Here is a 27,109-nt window from a genome sequence, read left to right as displayed (position 1 = left end):
TTTTATAATACATGTAGTAGATCATAGAAATTTTTAGCATCAATATTAGGAGACTCATTAACTTCTTCATTGTAATGCGTTTGATACCTTAAACTAATAACTTCGTAAATTATGCTTTCAAATCTACTAAAGTGTTCATAATGAACATCTTCCACATTATTTGTAATGTCAGACCAGTGTTAAATACTTGACATAAAGTTGGGTCACTTTCTTCATGACATGTCCAATACCAATAACTTGGTATAAATCTCTTTTGATGAAGATGAACTATAACTTCTTCAAGATCTAAGATCTTTAGAATTTTACATTTACAACAAGGACATCTAATATTTCTATTGAAAAAATATGCTTTACATTATTTGTAATATCAGGACGAGTGTTAAATACTTGACATAAAGTTGGGTCACTTTCTTCATGACATGTCCAATAGCAATAACTTGGTATAAATCTCTTTTGATGAAGATGAACTTTAACTTCTTCAAGATCTAAGAACTTTAGACTTTTACATTTACAACAAGGACATCTAATATTTCTATTGGAAAAATATGCTTGTTGACATGCAAAAGACACAAATTCAGCCACCCTATGTAAAAATGCAACTACGATGTTTATGAATGTCCATATTGTGTCATATAATCAAGCACAATCATAATATTATAATAAACATGTTTAATAAACACATTTTCACTATACCAAATAATAAGTTAAAATTGATATTATAACTAACTTTGTAGAACAACCTCCTCTCGTACAATAAAATATAATTCTTAAGTTTTTTTTCGAGTTCTATCAAAACTTGAAATTCTATCTCAAATATACATAAAATAATTATATCAAACTACCGTACTTTTAGCAATAAAAAAATTAAAGTTATTTAAACATTTTTGTAAACTTAAAATTAAATTTAATTAATATTTATTTTTATTTAATTTAGATGATGTCATTATATCTTTCTTGCTGAAATGTAAAAAATGTAATCCATAAGAATTTTTATAAAAATAATAAAAAGTTATTTTCATAATTTCTTTTACAACTAAGTGTGTATTTAATACCTATCAAGCCACAACCCATACATCCACATATCATCTCACCATAACATAACTTAGAGCCACAATGAATAGTATATCCTAAAACTGGGTTTATAAATTTCATAAGCTGATTTTTACCAACATCATGAAATCAATTTTTTTTTCAAAGAGTTTCGTAGATCACAACAATTATTTGATGAGGCAAAGTCATCAAGATTAAAGAGTTGGTATGAACCTGAATAGACACTACTCAACAGAGATAATCAAGAAACTGTAGAAATTATACGTCTTTAAATTTGCGTTTTAACTTGACACTCATCAAAATACTTTTTGCCTAATCAAATTAGATAAATAAGAATGATTCGAAAGGCATTTCATTAAACATGTTGAAAAGTAAACCAAGTATATTATGTAAATCCGAAGATTTATATCATCTTGGTTAAATTCATATTTAAATAATTATGATTTCATGTTGATTTTAATACTATTAGTTTAGTTTTCAGAACTGTTTTTAAGATAAGAAAATAAAATAAAAAACTAAAACACCTTAAAACTATTAATATTTTTTAGTTCTAAAATAAAAAAAATTATTTTTGAAAATAATTTTTAAGAATTCATCTTAACAAATAAGTTTTATTTTTTTAACTTTTAAAAAAATTATCTTTAAAACATAAAAACAAACAAGCCCTTAATTACAAATAATTTTCTTTATCTTCTGCTGCCTGAAACTGATTTATATTGATATATGAGTTGGATTAATACAATTGTCCTTGATGGCATTATAATGGAAAACTTTCCATATATTATAATTTAAAAACACGTACAATATCCTCCCACACTTATAATAATTATGCTATTGTATTCACTCGCCAGTTAATTCTAAATTTCTGCTGAGTCAATTAATACTATTTTAATGGCAGAGATGAGCTAGGTGAGCATATTGAGACTTGCAAAAACTTCATGATTGGAGAATAAAACAAGACCAAGACAAAATAAAAATGATTTTCTAATATCAAAATTTTGAACCCCATTCAAGATGCAGGGAACACGACCCATCGAAAAGCTGAACAAACAGAAAACAATGTAGTTCTATGATTTTCTATAAGAATGTCAAGCATCGACATGAGTAAAAAGTAGATCAAAGCAAAATAAAAATAAAAATGCAAGAACAGCATCACTGGACTCAAACTTAGAGCAGTCGCACACCGATGAACACTAATGAAGTACGCCAAATCTATGCTAATGCTAGTCTGAAACCAAGTCATCCAAATTAAATTGAATGTAGTTTGAAACTAATGATGTTTCTCACAATTTAACACATTCAAAACTGAGGTGTTTAGTTAATTTGTATAAATTAACGTCAGTTCTGTTGTCTTGAATTTTGGTAAAAGATCTCAACTTCTCCAGCATTTTAGCCTAGGTTTCATAGATATTAACAATGAGAGAGAGAGAGCGAGAGAAACGACAATCAAAATTGTACATTTCTTTAAAAATTTAAATAAGCCACCCATGTAGTCAAAACTATAATTTAATTAACTGCAGAAAAATGTCAAAATAAATGGGATTGCATAATAAAATCCAAACAGTTCACAGACAAAAACAATTAAGTTCCTATTGGGAGCACATTGAGTTGAAGATCAAGCTTCGGGACAAAGGTTATTAAAAGCATTGGAAAAGGCATTAAGAAGAATAATGAGGAAAGCATACAGTTGAAAGTTTCAGCTCATATGTGAAACCAAATATGTCATACCCATAATTGATGAAATTCAAGGCATTTCTCACTTCATCCTTTATCTGTAAAATAAATCAAATCAAGAATTCAAACCTCAGTTTAAAAGAGACTTTAAAGATATATGCTGCATAAATTTAAAATCACCCCTAAACCCTGCAGAAAATATGAGCATCATCCTGTGCAAAATTTAAAACTACTGTCATTAACAACAGAATACTCAAACAATTTAAAAAATATAAATTAAAGACTATGCAAACAAACAATTGAGACAACTGGCTTACAATATTTTTCTGGTTGTAATTGTACCATATACTAAAGAAATAAACAAGACTGAGGGAAAAATTGACGTTTTTGCTACAAAATTATAAATGTATATAAACATGATCCCAGGTATTTTATATTTAGCTAAGCAGGCCAATCTCCTAAATTCATGTCAATGAAATTTTTAGCACCACAATCTCTCATATCCTCATTTTGTTTTAAGCAACATTTTCAACTCCAGTACTGCTAACAACTTTTCTCTACCAAATTGCAACAGAAAAATAGCGAGAGTCAAACATGTACTTCAAAATTTCAAACACCTTGAAAAGATTTTTGCAATACTTAGTATTGACTTTGTACCTACCAACAAAATTGAAAGAATCAACGAATTATACTATAAAGCATAAAAATGTATGTATGCATGTTTCAATGTACCTTAACATAAAAAGAAAATGTGATGCCTGATTTAATAAACTAAAACAACAATTTAATTAACATAACCCAATAAAAAATAGATTCCTTTTCTCATCAAAACTTTTATTTAGTAGATGATGTGTGTTTAGTACAAAAGAAAAGGTTTATCTGCTGAATTCTCCTAATACGGGTTAATCTACTTAAGGCAGCACTAGTTTCATTCTGATGTAAAACCCCAAAGTCCCAAGGATAGCAACATGAAGAGGGAGTTCTTTAATGTCATTTAATGAATTCTAAAAAAGTTTCTGATAAACTAATAAAATAAACACAAATTTTTATTTTGAAAAATAGTTTTTAAGCTAAAATTATATTTAAGATGTTATACTTTATTATTTCACTTACCGTTAGATATAAGTTAAATGAAAAGTTCAAATTAAATGTAAGAATTTTTAAATTTATATATACTAGTGTGAAAAAATTATTTCTTTATATATATGTATGTATAAGCAAGTTTATTAAACAGACTGTTTATCTAAGCTTATTAAATAAGTATTTAGAGAGAAATCAAATAAAAAACATTGAAAAATATGAATACTAAAAGTATGAACTAAAAATAATCATTATTTAATTTTAAATTTTTTTGAATAAAAAATTAAATATGATAATTTTTTATATATTTTTCATTTTAAAGAAAAGTATTACTTATTTAACTTTAATAATAATTTTGTTCCATTTTATGGGATATTTGAATAATAGAAATGTTAAAATATTATTAAAATAAAAAAATACTCATTTATCAAATTTAAAAATTTTAAAAAGTAGAAAAAAAAAGATAATTACTTCAATATTTTATTGTTATATTAAAATAGAGTTTTGTTAATCTCAGTATTTAAGATTGTGTTTAATCATTCATAAATAAAATTTTTTTATAAAAAAATACATAATTATTGTATTAAAGTTATAAAAATATAAAAAATATTTTTTTTATAATAAAATTTTACTATTATTAGCTGTTTATCCTTAACCCTAAATCTATTAATAAATTAATATTTAAAAAAATATATAAATTTTTAAATAAATTTTTTATTTTAATTACTTTTTAAAAAAATTGTATCGATAAAAAAAATTTAATATATAACTTTTTAATAAGTGAAATAATTCACTTATTAAAATTTTTTTATTAAAAATTAAGATCAATGTCTTGATAAAATAAAAATAGGAAAATTAAGACTCTTCAGGAGAAAGAAATAAGATTGATGAGATTTTATTAATTAATAAAAAATACTTTATAACTATTTTAAATAGTATAAATTATGAGGTATAATATAAAAATTATAATTTTTAGTAAAATAATTTAATAAAAATAATATTAAATAAACAATAAAATTAAAATTTTAATTTGTCAATTTCTTAGATAATTAATTACTAATTTATTCACTACAAAAATTAATAAATTTATTTAAAATTTTTATTTTAATAAATTATTTGTGAGTCTCTAAATTGCTAATTATCTAAAAAAATCAGTTTATAAATTGGTTACTATGTCGATTAATTAAAATTTGGTATAATGATTCATAAATCAGTCACTGATAATGATGAAAAAAATCAATCACTAATTTTCAAAGAAAAATAGTTGTTGAGTCTGTCATTACTAATATTTTATTTTTATTTTTCTATTTGAAAAATCAATTTTTAAATTAGTTACTAGTAGTGATTGAATTTTTAGTGTCTAATTTTTTAGAAAAATCGATCACTAATTCAGTGTCTATATCAATTAATAAATATTTTTAAAATTAATCTTAAATTAATCTTTAAATTGATCATTATAGTGACAAATAAATTGGTCGCTAATTTTTTAAGAGAAAACTGGTTTCTATTTCAATTGCTCAAAGAAAAAACATAACGATGTTAGTTAATAATGTATTCAGTCTCTAAATTAGTTATTATAATGATAAAAAAAATTTCGTAGTTAAAAACAGTCACTAAATGATAGTTTTCTTGTAGTATCTCTCTTTTATCTTGCATGATCATTGAGTGTTAATAGATTTAGTATGAGTGATTTACAATCATAGAGAAACTAAAATTATAATTAATCTAAAATATAACATAAATAATTGTAAAAGTGAAACCATACTCCCTATGTTATTTTCGATTTGTTTATTGTCAAAGGTTATGTTATTTTAATTAACTTATATATTTAAATCCTTATTTTATTAACGTTCACATCCTTTAAGTTCAAACAATTAAATTAAGAAATAATTGGTAATTAAAAATAATCTTTGTGGACAATAGAACCATTTATTACATTTCAACGGTACATTCACCCATAAACATAAATTTATCTGTTATTGTTACTCTCGGCTAAAACAAGACTAAATTCATAAAAACACAACATTTACTAAACAAATAAGATAGCTCAGATAACCTCTGCTTACCTAGAATAAATTTTTTTCATATCAAACTTCACGTGGGTCCTCAGTGAAGGAATCAACGCTCATAGGTTTAGATCTTTCTCACTATCAAGAATTTGAAACTTTAGAGAAGTGAAACCACCCAAGAAATCAAACCCAGAGTTAAAGATTAAGATTTCGAGATCTCAACTAGATCCACACTATACAATGGTTTCCACTTAGATCGGGAAGAAATTCAGCCTTGAGAAGGTTTTTCTAAGGTAATATAGTGAGAGAACAGAGAGAAAATGAGAAAGGAGAGTTGTCTGATGAAAAATGAATGTTTTTGGGCGCTAAGACTCTTTAAACACCCCCAAGTTCACGCACTCTTGCTTGAGCGAGCTAGTCCTCGCTTGAGAGAGCTCTTTTCTCACCTGGGCAAGTTCACCCTCGCCTGGACGAGAAAACCAGACAATAGAACCTCTTATATTTCTGCTATTCTCACTTGAGCAAGAAACACCTCGCTTGAGCAAGCTGCATCTCGCTTCAGCGAACAACACTCTCGCCTGAGCAAGATTAGGTTCAAAGAGCTACCCATTTTTCCTGCGACTCTTGCTTGAGCGAGCACCTCTCGCTTGAGCAAGGTCGTCTCTCGCCTGAGCGAGATCCCTTCTCGTCTAGACGAGAGGACAATTGGGGTAATCTTATTTGCTCTCGCTTGAGCGAGAATAATCTAGCTTGAGCGAGAAAGCTCCATAATGCCTAATCCTGTATGACTTATTCTCACTTGAGCAAGATACCCTGCACTCAAAACTCCAAATCTCTTTCTCAAATGAGATAATACCAACTCTTGATTATACTTTCTAATTTCTCTCATGCACAACATACTTAACAACCAATCTCTAACTCGCTTTGCACATCACACTTAACAAAATCATGACACAACAATTGAGAATATACTACTCCTTATCCAGCAATTACACAACCTTTACATTCACATTCCAATATATGAATAATTCATAAACTTTAAGCATACACAACACAATTCAAATGGAGTAATAGATACACACAAATACGTTGATATGACATTTATCACTGAGAGTAATAACGTAGAAGACATTCCAAAAGCTTCTAAGGTTGAAGTAGAAACTTTAATCGTCCAAAGTTGAAACTTGAAAGCAGTTTCCCAAATTCTGTTATTGCGCATAGACACTCTTAGTAGCAAGAGTTGCTATGCGCATGTGTTTTGTGTGACTTTACCTTGCACGTAGCTACTTTCAGTAGCCAGAGTAGTTACGTGCTACTGCGCGTTGGTACTTTCGCTGCCTAGAGTTGTTACGCACAAGTCTGTTATGTGTTTTAACCTTGCACGTAGCTACTTTCAATACCAAGAGTTGCTACGTTCAACACCAAGAGTTGCTATGCACAGGCTCTCTGTATGAATTAGCCTTGGCATTGATACTCTCACTAGGTAAAGTGTTTATGCGTAAGTCCCTTCATAAATTCTGTTGCTAGAGTGGTAACTTTCAGTACTTAGAGTTGTTACGCAACTGATCTTCATGACTTTGCTTCTTCAAAGTGTTGACTCTATGCACCTAAAGTTGCTACGCCCAACACATATCACTTGATTCTTGATCTTTTAAGCTCAATTCCTCTATTTTCTTTGCTTCAATCTTCAACTTAAAAGTCTTCAGCTCAAGCTTCTGCACAAAGTTAAGTCTTTTTAAGCAAAATTGTCCAGAATTGGAATAAAATCTAAAATTCTAAACTATTTACACAATTATGAATATCAATGCAATTTTTATGGTGTTTTCAGATTTATTTAATATTTAACTACTTATTCACTAACAAAAACTAGGCTAAAAATATAATAAAATATAGATTTATCACCACGTAGAAGTCTTTATGTTAACCTTCATGATTGAAACAATCACTTTTGTTTATAATAGTAGCAACGCAAAGGTAGATTGCTTCTAGTAACATGCGCGTGTTCACTTTTATACAAAATAGGAGTTACGCGCATCCTGTTCTATTGAAGTGCTTTCTGGAACAATCACTATTTTTTGAAATAGTGATAACACGTGTAGCCTATTGCCTCAAATCAGACTTGCACGTGTTCACTTTCTTTTAAAATAATGATCACGCACAAGTTGTTCTTCTCACCCCATCTTTGAAACAGTAACTATTATCAGAAATAGTGATAACGCAAGATCTTTTCTTCATGAGCGTGGTTACTATTGTTGGAAAAAGTGGTAACACACAAGTTAGTCCCTAAACTTAGGCTCTAAAATGACCACTTTTCTTAAAAATAGTGATCACGCCCAACAACTAACTTCATTAATTCTTGTTCTTTGTCTCCAAAATTGCTATTTTTCTTCTGCCTTTCTCTTGATCTTTCAGCCTTATAATCTCAGCTCAGAGTTTCCTACAAAATAGGTTCTCATCGGTACTTTTTACACAGAAAATTCACAAAATGTAAACAATTAAACTATTTAGAAAGAAATTGAATATTCTATTATTTTTATGAGTTTTCCAACTTTTTCTATCATGTTTTCTATATTAAATGTATTAAAAACTTAGGTAAAACACTAGTAAAATATGGATTTATCAGCGCGTTGCTGAGTTGTACGTCCATACTTCCTTCCCTTCGGAATCTCCCTTCATATCATCGTCTGTTGCGGAATCCATTTGCCACACAGTCATGCAAAACACACAAGAGAATACAAAATAAGAAGAAACACATCAGAAAGGGTGAGTCCAACATAAGAATTTACCAACAGTCAAATACCAAAGAAATAAGCACAAGTTATGAGTTAAAAAGAAACATTCATTCCAAGATTTCACGTCAAAGGCTCATAAAATCATATTAAAATTAGAGTAAGCTAAAAGAAAATTAACAAATGAAATGCATGCTGCTCATACAATCTTAACTCTCTCGAATTTCCAACGTCCCTCCAGTCAAGGTGATCAAAGACCTTCATTCCCTACGAGCACACAATATATCCTCGGCAATGCTTGCTCGTATCAGGATTAGTGAAGGTTTGCTGACGACATGTCTCGACAACGGTGAGCTATTCTGCACCATTGGGGCAACCCCCCTTCACTACCCGATGAATCCACATTTTACTAAATTTTTATACATCATTTATTACTTTTTATAGAAAAGAATAGAGTTAGATAGCGTAAATAAGATGAATATTCCAATTAGGCTAAATAATATAGGCTTCTTAGTTTTTGGTTAATTTACATTGATTTAGATAGTTTATTTTTCATGTTTTGATCATTTGAATAATGTGGCAGGGATTCCCAAGCTTATTTTGAAGAATCATTGAATTTTGAGGAATTTGAGGTGAAAGTAACTACTTTCAATATTGATAGTGACAACTACAGCAAGCCATTTCCAGCAAAGGGATCAAAGTGATTACTTTCAAAGCTTAAAGTGACAACTACAGCAGCCCAGGATCAACCAAACCTGCGCGTGGTTACTGTGAATATTCATAGTAATCACTCCAGAGCATGCAAAAATTGAAGGTGCTGCGCGTAACTACTATGAATATTCATAGTAATCACTCCAGAGACCCAAAGTGTCCAGTGCTGCGCGTAACTACTATGAATATTCATAGTAATCACTCCAGAGAGGAAAAACTCAACTGATGCTGCGCGTGGTTACTATGAAAGAATGAGAGTAATTACTTTAGGCGACGCCAGTTTTAGTATAAATAGATTTTTACCAAATTAGGGTAGAGATTTCTTACACTTTTTGAACTTTTTCTCTTCTTTACTCAATTTAGAATATTTTCCAGAGCTTAGGGCAACCTTGGGTGACAGCCAAGGGTCCAACCTAGGGTTTGGTTTCTCATTTCTCTTGCTTTTACATTAATGTTAATGAGTTTTCTGCATTTTCCAACTGCGTTTTTGACCCCCATTTCCATGGAGGGCTAAATTTTGTGTAATCCTGAGTAAGTTCGTATAGATTCTTGAGTTGCTTGAATTTAATGATAATATAATTCCTTTCTTTTCATGAATTACTTCTTCCTTGTCTCTTGAATTGAATTAATGGTGAATGAGGGGGGTATTGCTCAATTAACCCTAATTTCGTTTTAAGGAGATTCTAAACTAGGGATTGCTTAATCCTAGGTTTAATTCTAAGGTTGCGTAATTTTGGAATAAGAGATTAGAGCCTAACAAATTACGTAATTTCGTTGGGACCATAAGGTTGATTTTCGCTTGTTAAATTAACCTAATTCATGGAAGAGAGGATGAATGTTAAATCTTGAGTGGAATGAGGATAGAATCTATGTGGATGAACTAAGGATTGTTGTTTTCTATTGTTTGAATTATTTAAACTCATTTGCTCATTGCTCTTTATTTTGATTTGAAACCTCAAAACCCCCCATTTTAATTGCTTGTTCAATTAATGCCTTCAACATGTTTAATGAAGATTAATAACCAATGCTCACGGGAGACAATCTAGGGTTACCCTAGTACTACATTAATTTGTTTAAATTTTGATGAGGATTTACGACAAATCTTTTAAACATCTCGAAATAAACCATCATCAAATTGGCGCCGTTGCCGGGGACATTGGTGTTGATTTTTCATAAACATGTTATTTGCTTTGTTTTCATTTTCATTTTCAGCATTGTGAATACTTTAGTATAGTTGTAGTTTCATAGGTAAGTAGAGATATCTTGCATTTAGGTAGAACCAATTGCTGTTTTCTGCATATTGTTTGAATTCTGATTTCTGCATTTTAGTTTACCACACTGTATTTTCGTTTGCTGCAATTACCCTGTTTCTACTGCATAATTCTGCAGAATTCTGCAGAATTTGTGTTTGTGTGTTGCCTATTTTCATTCCCTAGTTTGCAATTTCTTTCTGTTTTTGCTGTTTGGTGTTAATACTTTATTTTACTGCACTTAGATGTTAGTTTTTCTGCATAATTGTCATCTGAATTTTTCTGCATTTTTACTGCTTCATTAGCTTACTTCTTTTCAAATTTTCATAGACAATTCCTAATGAATGACCAGATCAAATCCGAGAGATTTATATCCTCCAGATATTGAAATTGATAGGACATTCCATAGAAATCTTAAGAACCTTAGTAGACAAAATTCTGCACATATTGAGGAACCATTTTCACCATTTTCTCCATCTTCTATATATTCTTCTCTGCATTCTTTAAATTCTGAACCTTTAGAAATGGCAGAAAATGACTTGACACTTAAGGAGCTTGCCGCACCGGACGTGACCTACCAGACTTTATGTATCCAATACCCGGATGTGGATGCCCCTTTTGTTCTTAAAACTGGCCTAATCCATCTTTTGCCTAAATTTCATGGTCTTGTAGGTGAAGATCCGCATAAACACCTCACAGAATTTCATATTGTTTGCTCTACAATGAGACCACAAGGTGTTCCGGAGGAGCATGTTAAATTGAAGGCATTTCCATTCTCTCTTATGGATTTGGCTAAAGACTGGTTGTATTATCTTCCACCCGGCTCTATTACAAGTTGGGACACCCTCAAGAGATTGTTCCTAGAAAAATTTTTCCCTGCTTCAAGGGCTGCGTCAATAAAAAAGGAAATATGTGGTATTAGGCAGCTAGAGAGGGAAAGTTTGTATGAATATTGGGAGCGTTTCAAGAGACTTTGTGCTAGCTGCCCCCATTATCAGATAAGTGACCAACTCCTAATCCAATACTTCTATGAGGGCTTACACCCAATCGATAGGAGCATGATCGACGCAGCTAGTGGGGGAGCCCTGGTTGACAAGACTCTCGCAGTCGCTAGAACTCTTATTGAGAATATGGTAGCTAACTCTCAACAGTTTGCTACAAGGCAAAACTCCATTATGTCCCGGAGTGTCCATGAAATTCAAACTTCAGATTCACACAAGCTGGAGCATAAGCTAGATGAGTTGGCTTCGATGGTAAAACAGTTGGCATCCATCAAAAAGAATTCTGCTGCATATACACCTCCACCTCCATCCATTCCAGCAATGCTTTGTAGGATTTGTTCATCTACAAATCACTTCACTGATAGTTGCCCCACATTGCAAGAAACTAAATCCTCAGAAGGTAATCCTCAAGCTTACGCTGCTAATATTTATGCTAATAAATTCCCTTTTCAGCAGTTGCAGCAACAACAAAGCTGGGATTTATCTTCCAATAGATATGATCCCAGTTGGAAGAACCATCCTAACTTAAGGTGGGGAGGAAATGCACAGCATCAAGGCTCTAGCCAGCCAACCAACAACCATTTCCAACCACATCAAGCTGGACAAAACAAGCCATATTCAGCCCAGCAACATCACCATCCATCATCTTCATCTCAACAACACCATCAAGCCTCCCCTTCACTAGCTCCTGCACCTCAAAAGAGTGAGTCATCTTTGGAAGACCTTGTGAAGCAACTCACCATGAGTAATCTCAATTTCCAGCAACAGAGTCAGGCCTTCCAGCAACAGACTTAAGCAAGTATCAAGACCTTGGAGAATCAAATGGGTCAACTTGCTTCATCCCTGAATCAACTTCAATCTCAAGGTTCAGGCAATCTTCCTGCACAAACTGTAACTAACCCAAAAAATGTGAGTGCCATTACCTTGAGATCTGGTAAGGTGATGCAAGAGCCAGAAATGCCTAAGGAGAAGGATCCTAGTTGCACTCTAGCTGCAGAAGGTGAAGGAGAAGAGATTAAGAGCCAAGAGCGGCCTGCACCCATGCCCACACCATGTCAACCAAAAGTGGTAGACAAAGAGGAGATGTCCATTCCTATTCCCTTCCCTCAAAGAATGGTTCAGCCCAGCAAGAAGCAAGAAGAGGTTGATAAAGAAATTCTGGATACTTTCAGAAAAGTTGAAGTCAATATCCCCTTGTTAGATGCTATCAAGCAAATCCCAAAGTATGCCAAATTCCTTAAAGACTTATGCACTCATAGAAGGCGGCTAAAGGGTAATGAAAGAGTGAACATGGGTAAGAATGTATCAGCTCTTTTTGAGAGGCAAAAAACTTCCATGCCTGAGAAATGCAAAGATCCAGGGATGTTTACTATTCCTTGCATTATAGGCAACAATAGGATAGATAATGTCATGCTTGATTTAGGTGCATCTATTAATGTTATGCCTTTATCTATCTTCACATCTTTGTCTCTTGGACCATTGCAGCCCACAGGTGTCATCATCCAGCTAGCAAACAGGAGCACAACACATCCAGCTGGACTTGTGGAGGATGTGTTAGTGAGGGTGAATGACCTCATTTTTCCAGCTGATTTTTACATCCTTGACATGAAAGAGTCAATGGATAGTGTTGCACCAATCATTTTGGGAAGACCGTTCTTAAAGACTGCGAGAACGAAGTTTGATGTGCATGCCAGATCACTTACTATGGAGTTTGGAGACAGTGTTGTCCGCTTTAACATATTGGATGCTATGAAGCACCCAAATGAAGAACACTCTGTTTTCCACATTAACCATCTTGATGAATTAATAGATGATAGTTTGTCTGAATTTCTAGGAGGAGACTCTCTCCTTAATTTTTCTTATTGTGTAGATACTTCCAATTGTGAATCGTGTAATAGTTCTTCTCTGTGTGGCATTTGTGCTGAGATTTCTGATTATTTGAATGCAAATTCTACTACTTTCAACGTTGATGAACCTGAAAATTCCATAGGATTAGAATGTGATGTATTAAGTACAACAAGTACAGTTGAATCTAACGCCTTTGGTTTGAATATTGCAGAGACTTTGTCAAATGAAAGTGTCAAATCACTTCCTTCTGTGGAGCAACCTCCCACATTGGAGTTGAAGCCCCTACCAGAACATTATGAGAAGCTCCCAGTCATTATTTCCACCAAGCTTGAAGGCGATCAAGAGGAGGTATTGTTGGAAGTAATTAAAAGGCACAAGAGAGCTATTGGATGGACTTTAGCTGACATTCCTAGTATTAGTCCTCTCCTGTGCATGCACAAAATTCTGTTGAAAGAAGGGACTAAACTAGTGAAGCAGCTTCAAAGGAAAAGAAAGAGAAAGAAGAAGAGGAAAAGGAGGCCACAACTCCAAGAACTAGAAGCGCTGCACTTAGGAGCATATGAAGACTCAAGAACCTACAAGGAGAGAACCAAGCAGTATCATGATAAATTGATAGGTAGAGGAGAGTCCTGTATAGGTCAAAAGATGCTTCTATTCAACTCATGTCTCAAGTTCATGACTAGAAGGCTGCATTCCAGGTGGATTGGTCCATCCACAGTTACACAAGTGTTTCCTAATGGTGCAGTGGAAATCAAGAGTGAATCCACTAGCAAAAGTTTCACAGTGAATGGACATCGCCTGAAGCATTTTTTTTTTTTGGAGAACTCAATTCCCTTGGAGGAGATTGAAGAGGTGGATGTGTACTCTCCTATTATTTCCTTCAACCAAGGCCCCTGTCATGAGTAAATCACTTCACACGTCAAACTAGCGACGTTAAAGAAACGCTTTGTGAGAGGCAACTCACAGTTTTTATAGCACTTTCTAGTACTCTTTTGATTTCAATAAGCATCCTTTCATTTAAGCTGTATTACTAATCATGAATTGTGGACTCATTATTTGATTGATGATTTGTTCAGAATTTTTGTAGAGGAAAAATTGTTGTATTTGGACTCAATTTGTGCATATATTCATGAAGTCCAAGTAGAGAGGGAGGAATAATCATTTCTATGGCACCAAGCATTTACTTTAGAAAGAATTTTGAAGTTTGCCACGAAGGTAATCACTCTCCAAGCCATAGTGGTCACTTTCCACCAAGGGCCAAGAGGAAGATAACAGCTCTGCAGGGGAAGAGGTACCAGATCCAGTGGCAGCAGCAGTAGAGAGAGATGATGAGGACACTGATACTGATGCAGCTGATGATGATGACCTCTCTTCCAGCGCTGATGAGGATGCAATATAGTCTTAAACTTTTATTTCTGTTATTTATTTAACCTTATTTTTCATTGTACATATTTTTCTGCCAATTTCCCTGTAATTAGTACACTTTTCTTTTTATTTTCCCTGCCTTTAACTTCCCTTTACTGCTTCTACTCTGAACAACAACTTAACTCTTTCATGCTATTTATATATATTATCTGAGTTTGAGTTATTTTGTTCTGCTGGTGCTGAATTTATTATCTCTTTGTGCAGAGAATGCCCTCAGTTCCATCAAGAGGAGCATCATTTTTTTGCCCATGAGTTGAGGCACTATCATTCATGAAAGGGGGGTGAAGTTCTTTGCCTCTATTTCATATACTCTTAACCTTATTTTTCCTGCATAATTATACATTAAAATACAAAAATATATTTTTATTCTTTTTCTTTTAATTGAACCCAATTTTGTAATCCCAATCTTAGACTCTTATTGCAATTTTCATTCAATTCATGAACACACTCTACTTTTGTAAATAATTTTCTCTCCATGGCATGCTGAATATCTTTTCTTGCAAGGTGATTTATCCTCACATGATGTTAAGTAATTATCACCATTTTTACCATGGTAGAGAATTGAGCCCCTAATTATCTTTCTGTGTGTATGCTTCATGTAATTTTGCATCTATTCTCTAGAACTTGTCCTGCTTCTTAATTTAATATGCATTATACAATTTTTTTTATCTAGATGATTGAGGCCTCCTTTACACACACACAACCACTCCCCATTGCCCACCTTTGCACCTTATTCATTACATCCTCTTCTTTTGCCAAAACTTAGTTTGCCAAAACATTTTTTTTCCTTCCATCAAGAACGTATTTCTTTTGAGTAACATCAAGAGTGAATGCAAATACCAAGTTTGGAGTGTTGAATTTGATGGTAGTTGCTTGAGGACAAACAACCTCTCAAGTTTGGGGTGGTGAACAATATACATGTTAAAATACATGTCAAAAAAAAAAAGTGGTTGCCAAAGTCCAATAAATCATAAAAGAAAGAATGAAAAAGGAAAGAAAATAAAATGAAGCAAGATCCAAGAGATTGAAGAGATCTTCACATAATGAAAAATGATGAAAAACAAGGTGAAAAATGCTTGAACCTCTTAGACTACCTCATTTGATGCATTTCATTCTAATTGTTGTATTCACTCACTCAAGAGGATTCCCTTATCTTGAAAACCCACCTGAGCTTTTGACCCTCCTTGATCAAATTGAACCTTACCTATCCCTATTTGTGACCAACCAAGTCCTTTTGATAGGTAAATCATTGTATTAAGGCAAAGGAGATTGAGAATATGGGCAAGCATGTGGTAGGGTAGAGCAATTTGCATGTATTGAGGAAAAATACCTATCTTGAAACACTGAGGAGTGAAGAGTGAAACACCACCTTGTGAGCCAGATAATTTCTTGGCATTGTGTGAAGTATGATGAACCTTGTTGAATTTTTGTTTCACTTGTATGGGACTTTGCATAAAATTAATTGATATGAGTGTGCTTTCCTTGTTGAATGACTCCATGATTTTGAAATGGAGAAAGTGCATATTAGAGTTGAAAGATTAGAACAGAAAAATTTTGAAATTTTTTTTTGGATAAGTTCAACTTTTTTTTACTTTAGTCCTTGAATTTTAGTTTGCTTGAGAACAAGCAAAAGTTTAAGTTTGGGGTTGTGATGAATCCACATTTTACTAAATTTTTATACATCATTTATTACTTTTTATAGAAAAAAAAATAGACTTAGATAGCGTAAATAAGATGAATATTCCAATTAGGCTAAATAATATAGGCTTCTTAGTTTTTGGTTAATTTACATTGATTTAGATAGTTTATTTTTCATGTTTTGATCATTTGAATAATGTGGCAGGGATTCCCAAGCTTATTTTGAAGAATCATTGAATTTTGAGGAATTTGAGGTGAAAGTAACTACTTTCAATATTGATAGTGACAACTACAGCAAGCCATTTCCAGCAAAGGGACCAAAGTGATCACTTTCAAAGCTTAAAGTGACAACTACAGCAGCCCAGGATCAACCAAACCTGCGCGTGGTTACTATGAATATTCATAGTAATCACTCCAGAGCATGCAAAAATTGAAGGTGTTGCGCGTAACTACTATGAATATTCATAGTAATCACTCCAGAGACCCAAAATGTCTAGTGTTGCGCGTAACTACTATGAATATTCATAGTAATCACTCCAGAGAGGAAAAACTCAACTGATGTTGCGCGTGGTTACTATGAAAGAATGAGAGTAATTACTTTGGGCGACGCCAGCTTTAGTATAAATAGATTTTTACCAAATTAGGGTAGAGATTTCTTACACTTTTTGAACTTTTTCTCTTCTTTACTCAATTTAGAATATTTTCCAGAGCTTAGGGCAACCTTGGGTGACAGCCAAGGGTCCAACCTAGGGTTTGGTTTCTCATTTCTCTTGCTTTTACATTAATGTTAATGAGTTTTCTGCATTTTCCAACTGCGTTTTTGACCCCCATTTCCATGGAGGGCTAAATTTTGTGTAATCCTGAGTAAGTTCGCATAGATTCTTGAGTTGCTTGAATTTAATGATAATATAATTCCTTTCTTTTCATGAATTACTTCTTCCTTGTCTCTTGAATTGAATTAATGGTGAATGAGGGGGGTATTGCTCAATTAACCCTAATTTCGTTTTAAGGAGATTCTAAACTAGGGATTGCTTAATCCTAGGTTTAATTCTAAGGTTGCGTAATTTTGGAATAAGAGATTAGAGCCTAACAAATTGCGTAATTTCGTTGGGACCATAAGGTTGATTTTCGCTTGTTAAATTAACCTAATTCATAGAAGAGAGGATGAATGTTAAATCTTGAGTGGAATGAGGATAGAATCTATGTGGATGAACTAAGGATTGTTGTTTTCTATTGTTTGAATTATTTAAACTCATTTGCTCATTGCTCTTTATTTTGATTTGAAACCTCAAAACCCCCCATTTTAATTGCTTGTTCAATTAATGCCTTCAACATGTTTAATGAAGATTAATAACCAATGTTCACGGGAGACAATTTAGGGTTACCCTAGTACTACATTAATTTGTTTAAATTTTGATGAGGATTTACGACAAATCTTTTAAACACCTCGAAATAAACCATCATCACTACCCCTAAGATTCTTCCCTTGAACCTGAACACTCCATGTAACACCTTAATTTAATTTCAAAATAGTACATTTCACAAAAATAGGAATAGTAAAATTTTTATTTAAATATAATTTCCCATCATAGACTTTCATCAAGCATTTCAAAATGATAAAGGATTACAAGTTTATATCAATGACCGTTATAGGACTAATTCAATTACATCGTAATTTCAAAATAAAATCTAAGCCCTATAGCAATTTCATCCATCCCTTTACTAAACCCGATGTTGATCATCTTACTAACTTGAAAAATAAATGTAAGAGTGAGTACTCTACACTATCTAGCATACACAAACATAGAGACTCACCTTGTACACTCCACATGTATTCTAACACTTTCTTCACAAACATAATCAATCACAGACAATACTTTCTGCATATTCCATTTCAAATTACAACCAGTGCACTCACTGCACCAACACATTTCACACACGTGCGCTCACTATGGTCGCCAGTTACTCTCACCTCATGAAAACCACATATGCTGTCACGAGTCGCTCAACAAAGCTGTTGGTCAGAGGTCTAATCAGGAGGAGAGGGTGTGGCCTATGGTGCACCCATACTCACTATTAGTGTCACCATCACTCTCTCTTTCCCAAGGTATTTCTACCGTCCCCATCTTTCACACCTCTAGTGTATCGCTAAACCATTCATAGCATAATTACAATCGCATTTAACATGCCCTTTCACACATGTTGTCAGCCACATACAGTATTCATATTCACACACGGAACACATGTCCACATTCATTCACATTGCACGGCACACATGCTCACATTTATTCGCGTTACATTTAACGGACAACAATTTCATACACGTAACATTTTCAAAATAATCTACATTTATCAATTTATTCCATCATACACATTATTCAACATTCATTACTCTATACTCCATTCAATCTTTCTACCACAACCTCACTACGATCAATCAATTCTATTAAAACATGCATCTTCCTACATTTCAATCACCCACATCACAACACACAACAAATTAATGAAGTTCAACCACAAAATGAGATAAGGTAGAGTCCCTCTTACCTCAAATGAAAACCCACACACCAAATCAATAAGGAAGTGCTCCCTCACATGAATTATGTCCTAAATACATGGAAGAATTCCATGAGACTAAGGAAAACCGAGAAAATAGAAAATGGGGATGAGAAACTGAAACCCTAACCATTAAAACTTACCTCTAAGCGTTCCCAACATGATTTCAATCTTCAATCTAATTCCCGAACAGCTTTGGAGACAATTTAATTGGTGAAATAAAGTTTTGGGTTGAGAGAATCGAAGAGGTTTTGAAGAGATGAATGGAAAAGAAATTTTCTAAATCCTAACCGTTTCAAATACTCTTTTGGTCGCGACACTTTCACTACAGTGAGATGTTCTTGCTGCAGCGACGCCCCTTGTCACTTCAGCAAAAATATCTGAGAAAACTGTACTTTGGTTTCTGCAGAATCTCACTACAGCAAGACCCTTTCGCTACAGTGAGACTGCACCTGATGAATCCAAATATTACAGATATTTTGTTTATCTTTTTATAGATTTTTAATAGAATAATAGGCTTAGAAATTGTAAATAGTATAAAAATCTCATTTAGGTCAAATATTATAGTTTTCTTAATTTTTGTTTAATTTATGCTGATTTTTGTAAATATTTCTTGCAATTTTACTCATTTAAATAATTGTGCAGGAAATTCTATACAAATTCTATGGATTTTTTACTCTTGAAAAAAATATAAAGTGAGAATAATCACTCTTAGGCACTATATTGATTACTCCAGAGAGTCAATTTCAAAGGACAGGCCAGAGTAATCACTTTTAGAAGCAATAGTGATCACTTCAGAGCCAAAGGAAGCACCCAAACCTGCACGTGTTTATTCTCATAAGCGATAGTAAACACTCATGAGAGCTCCAGAGTTGAGGACCATGCTCATATTTACTCTTGTGAACGATAGTAATTACTATGCTCGAGAGTGTTTACTGTCGTGAACGAGAGTAACTACTCTGAAAGTGTCAACTTTATTATAAATAGATTTTTTCTATTTAAGGTTAAGGGAACGTTTGCAGAACTTTTACTTTAGATATTTTAGGGTTTTTAGGATACTTTTGGAGAGTCTAGATCGGCCTTGAGTGACAGCCAAGGATCTAACTTAGGATTTGAATTCCATTTCTTCTTTCCTTTTCTTGCATTTTTCATCTTGATATTAGTGATTTCTCTTTACTTTCATTTTGTAATTGTGAGACCCATCCTCATGGAGCGCTAAACCTTTTGTAATTCCTAGTAAGTTCACTTAGATTCTTGAATTTTTGGGTTTTGAATGTTAATATAATTCCTTTTCTTTCATGAATATCTTCTTCCTAATCTCTTGAATTGAATTAATGGTTGAATGATGAGGATATTGCTTAATTAACCCTAATTTGTTTTAATGAGATTCTAAACTTGAATTGCTTAATTCTGGGTTTATTTCTAAGGTTGCATAATCTTGGGATGAGAGATTGGAGTCCATTGAGTTGCTTAATCCATATGGAAACATAAGGTTGATTTTTACTTGTTAAATTAACCTAATTCTAAGAGGAGGATAAGAGTATTAAATCTTAAGAGGAATAGGGATAGAGTCTACATGAATGAACTAGGGGTTACTACTTTTTATTGATTGAACTTTATAATTTTATTTTTTGCTCTTTACATTGAATTTGGAATCACACAAAATCCCCTTTTTACTTGCTTTCTGAATACACTGCACACCATATGTTTGATATTTGGTTATTCATCCAATGATTCATGGGAGACGACCTAGGTTAGCACCTTAGTATTACATTAATTTTTGTTTATATTTTAATGAGGATTCACGACAAATCTTTCGTTCATCAGCACCCAGAAATGCACCCTCCACTGTCGCCTTCTCGCTACAGCGAGAACGACACAGTTTCATGCTCTTCGTTCAAGGCCTTCTCGCTACAGTGAGAATATCTTGCAACACTCACACACTTAGCCAATCAACTAAACTAGCCACAGTCAAATAAATATACTTTATACTTGCATATTTCTCCATATGCATTTATACAGATTGTCACCACATAATTCAAACACACATACACTCTCATCAAACACACACACAATCAAGTGCACATTCCAATATCCATTCATATGTATATACATACATACATATATATATATATATATATATATATAATCAATATTACAAAATTTGGAGCATTACATCTACATGACTTGCAGTTAGAACAACTAGATATAAAGATTGCATTTCTCTATAGTGATTGTTGAGATTTTGGCAAGTGTACCAAGCTTTCATTTTAGTAAATGAGTAAAGGTTGTTGTATTCATAGGGATTGATAAATATATTCATAATTTCTATTATCCTAATTAAAAGTTTTAACAAAAAGAAGTATTAATATTTGCATAAATTTTTCATAGGTGAGAAATTCAAAAATTCAAAGATTAAAATTGACTAAGGTATAACAAATTTGGGATTTGAGTTGTGATTGGATTTCATCATTCATCCTCCTCCATATTTTGATGAATAAATATTTAAAAATTAATTTATAGATGTAGATGCACTCTCATAATGTTCCTTTATATTGATTCCTCAAATACAAGGCTCCTAAGAATATTTAGTGAATAATGATTCATCAAATATTCAATGAATCTTCTAGTATTCAAAAACAAGAGTTAAGAATAAATCAATATATTGAAATATATCCCTAGTGTCATAATATATTGAGTAGATTTCATTCAATCTAGTTCTGATTTGCTTTCCAACTAAACTTTGAATCCTAAATCAAAATACTATTATTTAAAACAGAATCAAACTTTAACAACAAAACAAAACCACTAATATCTATAAAAATGGATAGCTATATATAAATCATCAAAATTGTGAATATGCATATTGTAGGTCTTGATGATGGCAAAAGACAACAAGAAGAAAATTCAATGGCATGAAGATCCTTGGTGAAGAATAGCCAAAAGGCAAAGACAAATGGTTAGAATATTTAGATTTTAGAAAAGTTTGTCAAAAGTTTCTCTTTAATAAGTTTATTTGGCCATTTTTAAATTAATCAAGTTTTACTCAAAATAAATTTTAAGATGATTGTTTGGATCTAAAGAAAGCGTAAATGATTATTTAAACTATCTAAAAAGTGGTAAAACTTCAATATTTGAAGTTATGGGTTTATTGTAATCAATTACCATATACAATAATCAATTTCCATGTTGTTCTTATACCCAGAGTTCAAAATCTCATATGTGTAATCAATTACACAGTCATGTAATCAATTACTAGAAAATAATTGTTGCATGTTTTCAAAATTTTGAACTATGTAATCAATTACAAGTTGATGTAATCGACTACCAAAGACCAGAATACGCAAAAAAAGTATTTTGCAAAAGATGTATCCCTTTGAATTAATCTCTAACGGTTTATACAAATTGTTCAATATAAATAATATTTTCTAACACTTTCAAAAGGTTAGAAAAATGCATTGCAAAGATCAATTGAACAATCATTCTCATTCATCAATCATCTTGCATAAATCTTGGCCAAATTCTCTTATTCTTGAGAAAACTTTGTAGGACTTCAAGTTGTATTATTTGCTCTATTCAAAGAGTTCTTCTATTATATTATCAAAGTGATTAAAATGGTGAGATATCCCTTTTACAAACAATGGTGAGGTATCTCTTGTATCTTGAGAGACTCAAACACAAGGGTGAGGGATCCCAAGGTGTAGAGGGCTCTTTGATTGTAAAGATTTAAAGAATAGTGAAATTCTCAAGTGGATTGCTTGAGAAAACTGAACGTAGGCTAAAGGGGTGACCAAACCAGTATAAATCAAGTTTGTAATATCTTTTTACTTATCTCTTTAATTTAGTGCAAATCTATTTTATTGATATTTTGTTCATATATTAATACACTCTCATATCTCTTGCATCTTCATCTATTAGGTTGAGCTTTTGAGTTAAATTCTTAATTATTATAGAAAAAGATTGTAGATTATGAAATCTAAGAAAAAAAATTATAAACTCAATTCACCCCTTTCTTGAGTTCATTGAGACCACTTGAATAACAAGTGGTACTAGAGCTTGATTCTTGTACAAGGCTTAAAAGCTTCAAGAAAATAAATTATGGCCTCATCAAACTTTTTCTTTCCCAAAGGAAACTCTATAAATAGGCCTTCTATATTTGATGGTGATGGTTAGCATTACTGGAAGACTTGTATGCAAATCTTTATAGAAGCCATAGATATAGATATATGGGAGATATGGAGATAAGAAATAGTAGGAGATAAGAAAATTGATAAGCCAAGAAATGAGTAGAGTGATGAAGATAAAAAGAAAGTTCACTATAACTTGAAAGTAAAAAACATAATCACTTCTGCTTTAAGGATTGATGAGTACTTTAGAGTATCAAACTGTAAAAGTGCAAAGGAGATGTGGGATACTTTAGAAGCCATTCATGAAGGAACTAGTGAAGTTAAGAGATCTAGAATAAACACTCTCACACATAAATATGAACTCTTTAGGATGAATCATAATGAGAATATTCAAGACATGCAAAATAGATTTACTCATATTATTAATCATCTTGCCTCTTTGGAAAAAATATTTCCAAATGAGGATCTTATTAATAAGTCTTGAGATGTTTGAATTAGCAATGGGCACCAAAAGTAACGGCTATTGCAGAATCAAAAGATTTGGCCAACATGTCTCTTGCTACTCTCTTCAGAAAACTTCAAGAACATGAATTGGGACTTACAAGACTCAATCAACATGAAGAGAATGAAAAAAAAAGAAAAAAGGAATTTACCCTTAAAATCTCTTCTTCAACACAAAAAGAAAGTGATGATGAAGACAATGATGAACAAGAAAACATGGATGATAATGAAGAAAGCCTTAGCCTTTTTGCAAAAAGATTTAGCATATTTGTAAAGAAAAAGAGAAATCTAAGAAAATCAAATTTCATCCATAAGAAAAATTTCAAAAAGGGTGAAGAATCCCTAATCCTAAGATGCTATGAATGTGATCAACCAAGACATATGAAAATAGAATGTCCTATCTACAAAAAGAAAATGGAGAAACTTGGCAAGAAATCCTTCAAAGATAAGAAAGTAGAGAGGACATATGTCACATGGGAGGAAAATGATATGGACTCATCAAGTGATTAAGAAGATGAAATTGCAAACCTATGCCTCATGACTCCTTCAACTATGAATTATCTCCTTCTTTTGATGAACTTCAAGGTGCATTCAATGATTCGTATAAAGAATCCATTAAACTTACAAGATTAGTATTATTCTCCAAGAAAACCATTTTAACCTTAGAAAAAGAAATTTCAAAATTAAATAAAGAATTTGAAGAACTCAAACTTGAAAATAAAACTCTAAGATTAATTGATGCAAATTCATCATGTACTAAATACTTAGATTATGAGAATGCTATTAAATATTATTCATGTTCATCATGCAACAAATTTGAAAAGGAAATAAATGATTTGAAAAATACTCTTGCAAAGTTTACCTTTGGTAAAAACAACTTGGACAATTTATTGGGCAAACAACGATGTGTTTTTGATAAAGCTGGAATAGAATACAATCCAAAAGACCAACAAAAGTTTTATAAAAATTTCTTTGTGACATCATCTAAAATAACTAGTTCTCCATTCTTAACATGTTTCCATTGTGGTAAGAAAGGTCATAGTGCATCAACATGTTATATTAAAAAGAATGAACATATAGTAGGAAAAATGATGTGGGTTCCAAAGGGTACTATGTCCAACTCTAACTCTTAAGGACCCAAGAAAATTTGGGTACCTAAATCAAATTTTTAAAATTGTGATGTAGGAACATATGAAGCAAAGCTGGTATATTAATAATGGTTGTTCCAAACACATGACAGGAGATGCATCAAAGTTTACTCACATTACTCCCAAGAAAAGTGGACATGTAACATATGGAGATAACAACAAAGGAAAAATCCTTAGAGTAGGAAAAGTTGGTAAAGATCCCTCAACTTCCATAGAAAATATTTTACTTGTTGATGGTCTTAAACATAGTCTATTAAGTGTGAGTCAATTATGTGATAAAGGATATTAGGTATTATTTGATTCACTTCACTATTTTATTGAAAATAAAAAGGATAAACAATGTCTCATAAGTAAGGAAGACGATTCATGGTTATGGCATAAAATAATTGCACACATTCACATGGATCATTTCAGAAAATTGGTTTCCAAAAATCTAGTAATAGGACTACCAAAACTCAAATTTGAAAAAGATAAACTTTGTGATGCATGTCAGAAAGGAAAGCAAGTAAGGGTTTCTTTTAAATTTAGAAATATTATCTCAATATTTAGACCTTTACAACTCTTGCATATAGATCTTTTTGGTCTATCTAGAACCATGAGTTTTGGGAGAAATTACTATGCTCTAGTGATTGTGGATGATTACTCTAGATACACATAGACCTTATTTCTTGCTCATAAGAGTGATATATTCCATGCATTTAGAAAACTTGCAAAAGTTATTCAAAATGAGAAAAATCCTAACATTACATCTATAAGAAGTGATCATGGAAAATAATTTGAAAATGCATCTTTTGAAAATTTTTGTGATGATTATGGAATAAAACATAATTTTTCTGCTCTAAGAACTCCACAACAAAATAAAGTAGTTGAAAGGAAAATTTGATCTTTAAAAGAAATGGCAAGAACCATGCTCAATGACTCAAATCTTCCAAAATATTTCCAGGCAGATGTAGTAAATATTGCGTGTTATGTTATGAATAAAGCCTTGATAAGGCCAATTTGAAAGAAACCCCTTTTGAAATATACAAAAGAAGAAAACCTAATATTTTTCATTTCCATATCTATGGTTATACATGTTTTGTTCTAAATAATGGTAAGGACAACTTGGGCAAATTTGATGCCAAATTTGATGAAAGTATTTTTCTTGACTACTCATTACATAGTAAAAGCATATAGAGTTTATAATAAAAGAACAATGACTATAGAAGAATCAATCCATGTTGCTTTTGATGAAACTAACCTCCTTAGACTGAGAAAGGAAATTATTGATGATCTTATAGATGCTTTGAAAAACACTCATATTCATGGAAAAGAGTTAGAAATCAAGAAAGAGGAAATCAAGAACAAAACTTCACTTCAAGAGGAACCAATCACAAATAATCTTCCAAAGGAGTGGAGAGTTTCAAAGAATCATCCACTGGACAACATTATAAGTGATATATCAGAAGGGGTAACAACTCGAAACTCTCTTAAAGATACATGTAACCATATGACATTTGTTTCTCAAATTGAACCTATATATATTAATGAAGCTATTAATAATGAACATTGGATTATTACTATGCAAGATGAATTAAGTCAATTTGAAAGGAATCAAGTTTGGAAATTAGTTCCTAAACCCAGTGATCATCAAATAATACACTAAATGGGTCTTTAGGAACAAATTAGATGAAAATGGTGTCATAGTAAGAAACAAAGCAAGATTAGTGGCTAAAGGATATAACCAAGTAGAAGGAATTGATTATGAAGAAACATATGCTTCGGTAGCTAGATTAGAAGCAATAATGATGTTACTTACTTTTGTATTTATCATAGATTTTAAACTCTATCAAATTAATGTTAAAAGTGCATTTTTAAATGGCTTCATTCAAGAAGAAGTGTACGTCGATCAACCTTTTGGTTTTGAAAATTGTGATTTACCCAACCATGTTTTCAAATTGAGAAAAGCCTTATAAGGGTTAAAACAAAGACCTAGAGCTTAGTATGAGAGGTTATGTAAATTTCCCTTAAAAAAATATTTTTTAAGAGGAAAAGTTGACACTACACTCTTTATTAAAAGAAAAGAACATGATATACTATTAGTACAAATATATGTGGATGATATTATCTTTAGTGCTACAATGAATCATTGTGTAAGGAATTATCTAAATTCATGCAAAGTGAGTTTGAGATATCTATGATGGGAGCATTAAATTTCTTTCTTGGACTCCAAATCAAGCAAACCAAAGATGGCATAGTTATCTACCAATCAAAATATTGCAAAGAATTGCTCATAAGGTTTGGAATGGACAATGCAAATCATATTACTACTCCTATTAGTAATGCTTGTTACTTAGACAAAGATGAAGTAGGAAAATCTGCA

At 32.0% G+C, this 27,109-nt stretch overlaps 1 non-coding gene across 1 annotated transcript; it reads right to left on the bottom strand.

Moving 5' to 3' along the window:
- Nucleotides 1-11,398: 11,398 nt before the first annotated feature.
- On the bottom strand, nucleotides 11,399-11,503 carry LOC113866409. Its single transcript, XR_003505048.1, has one exon. It is a non-coding gene; the product is annotated as a small nucleolar RNA R71 (small nucleolar RNA).
- Between the last annotated feature and the right edge of the window lie 15,606 nt (nucleotides 11,504-27,109).

The sequence above is a fragment of the Abrus precatorius genome, unplaced genomic scaffold, assembly GCF_003935025.1.
Source record: "Abrus precatorius isolate BTA unplaced genomic scaffold, Abrus_2018 Scaffold4, whole genome shotgun sequence".
Lineage (NCBI taxonomy): Eukaryota > Viridiplantae > Streptophyta > Magnoliopsida > Fabales > Fabaceae > Abrus > Abrus precatorius.
Note: the sequence above shows the minus strand (reverse complement) of the source record. Positions and strands in the feature narration are given on the sequence as shown.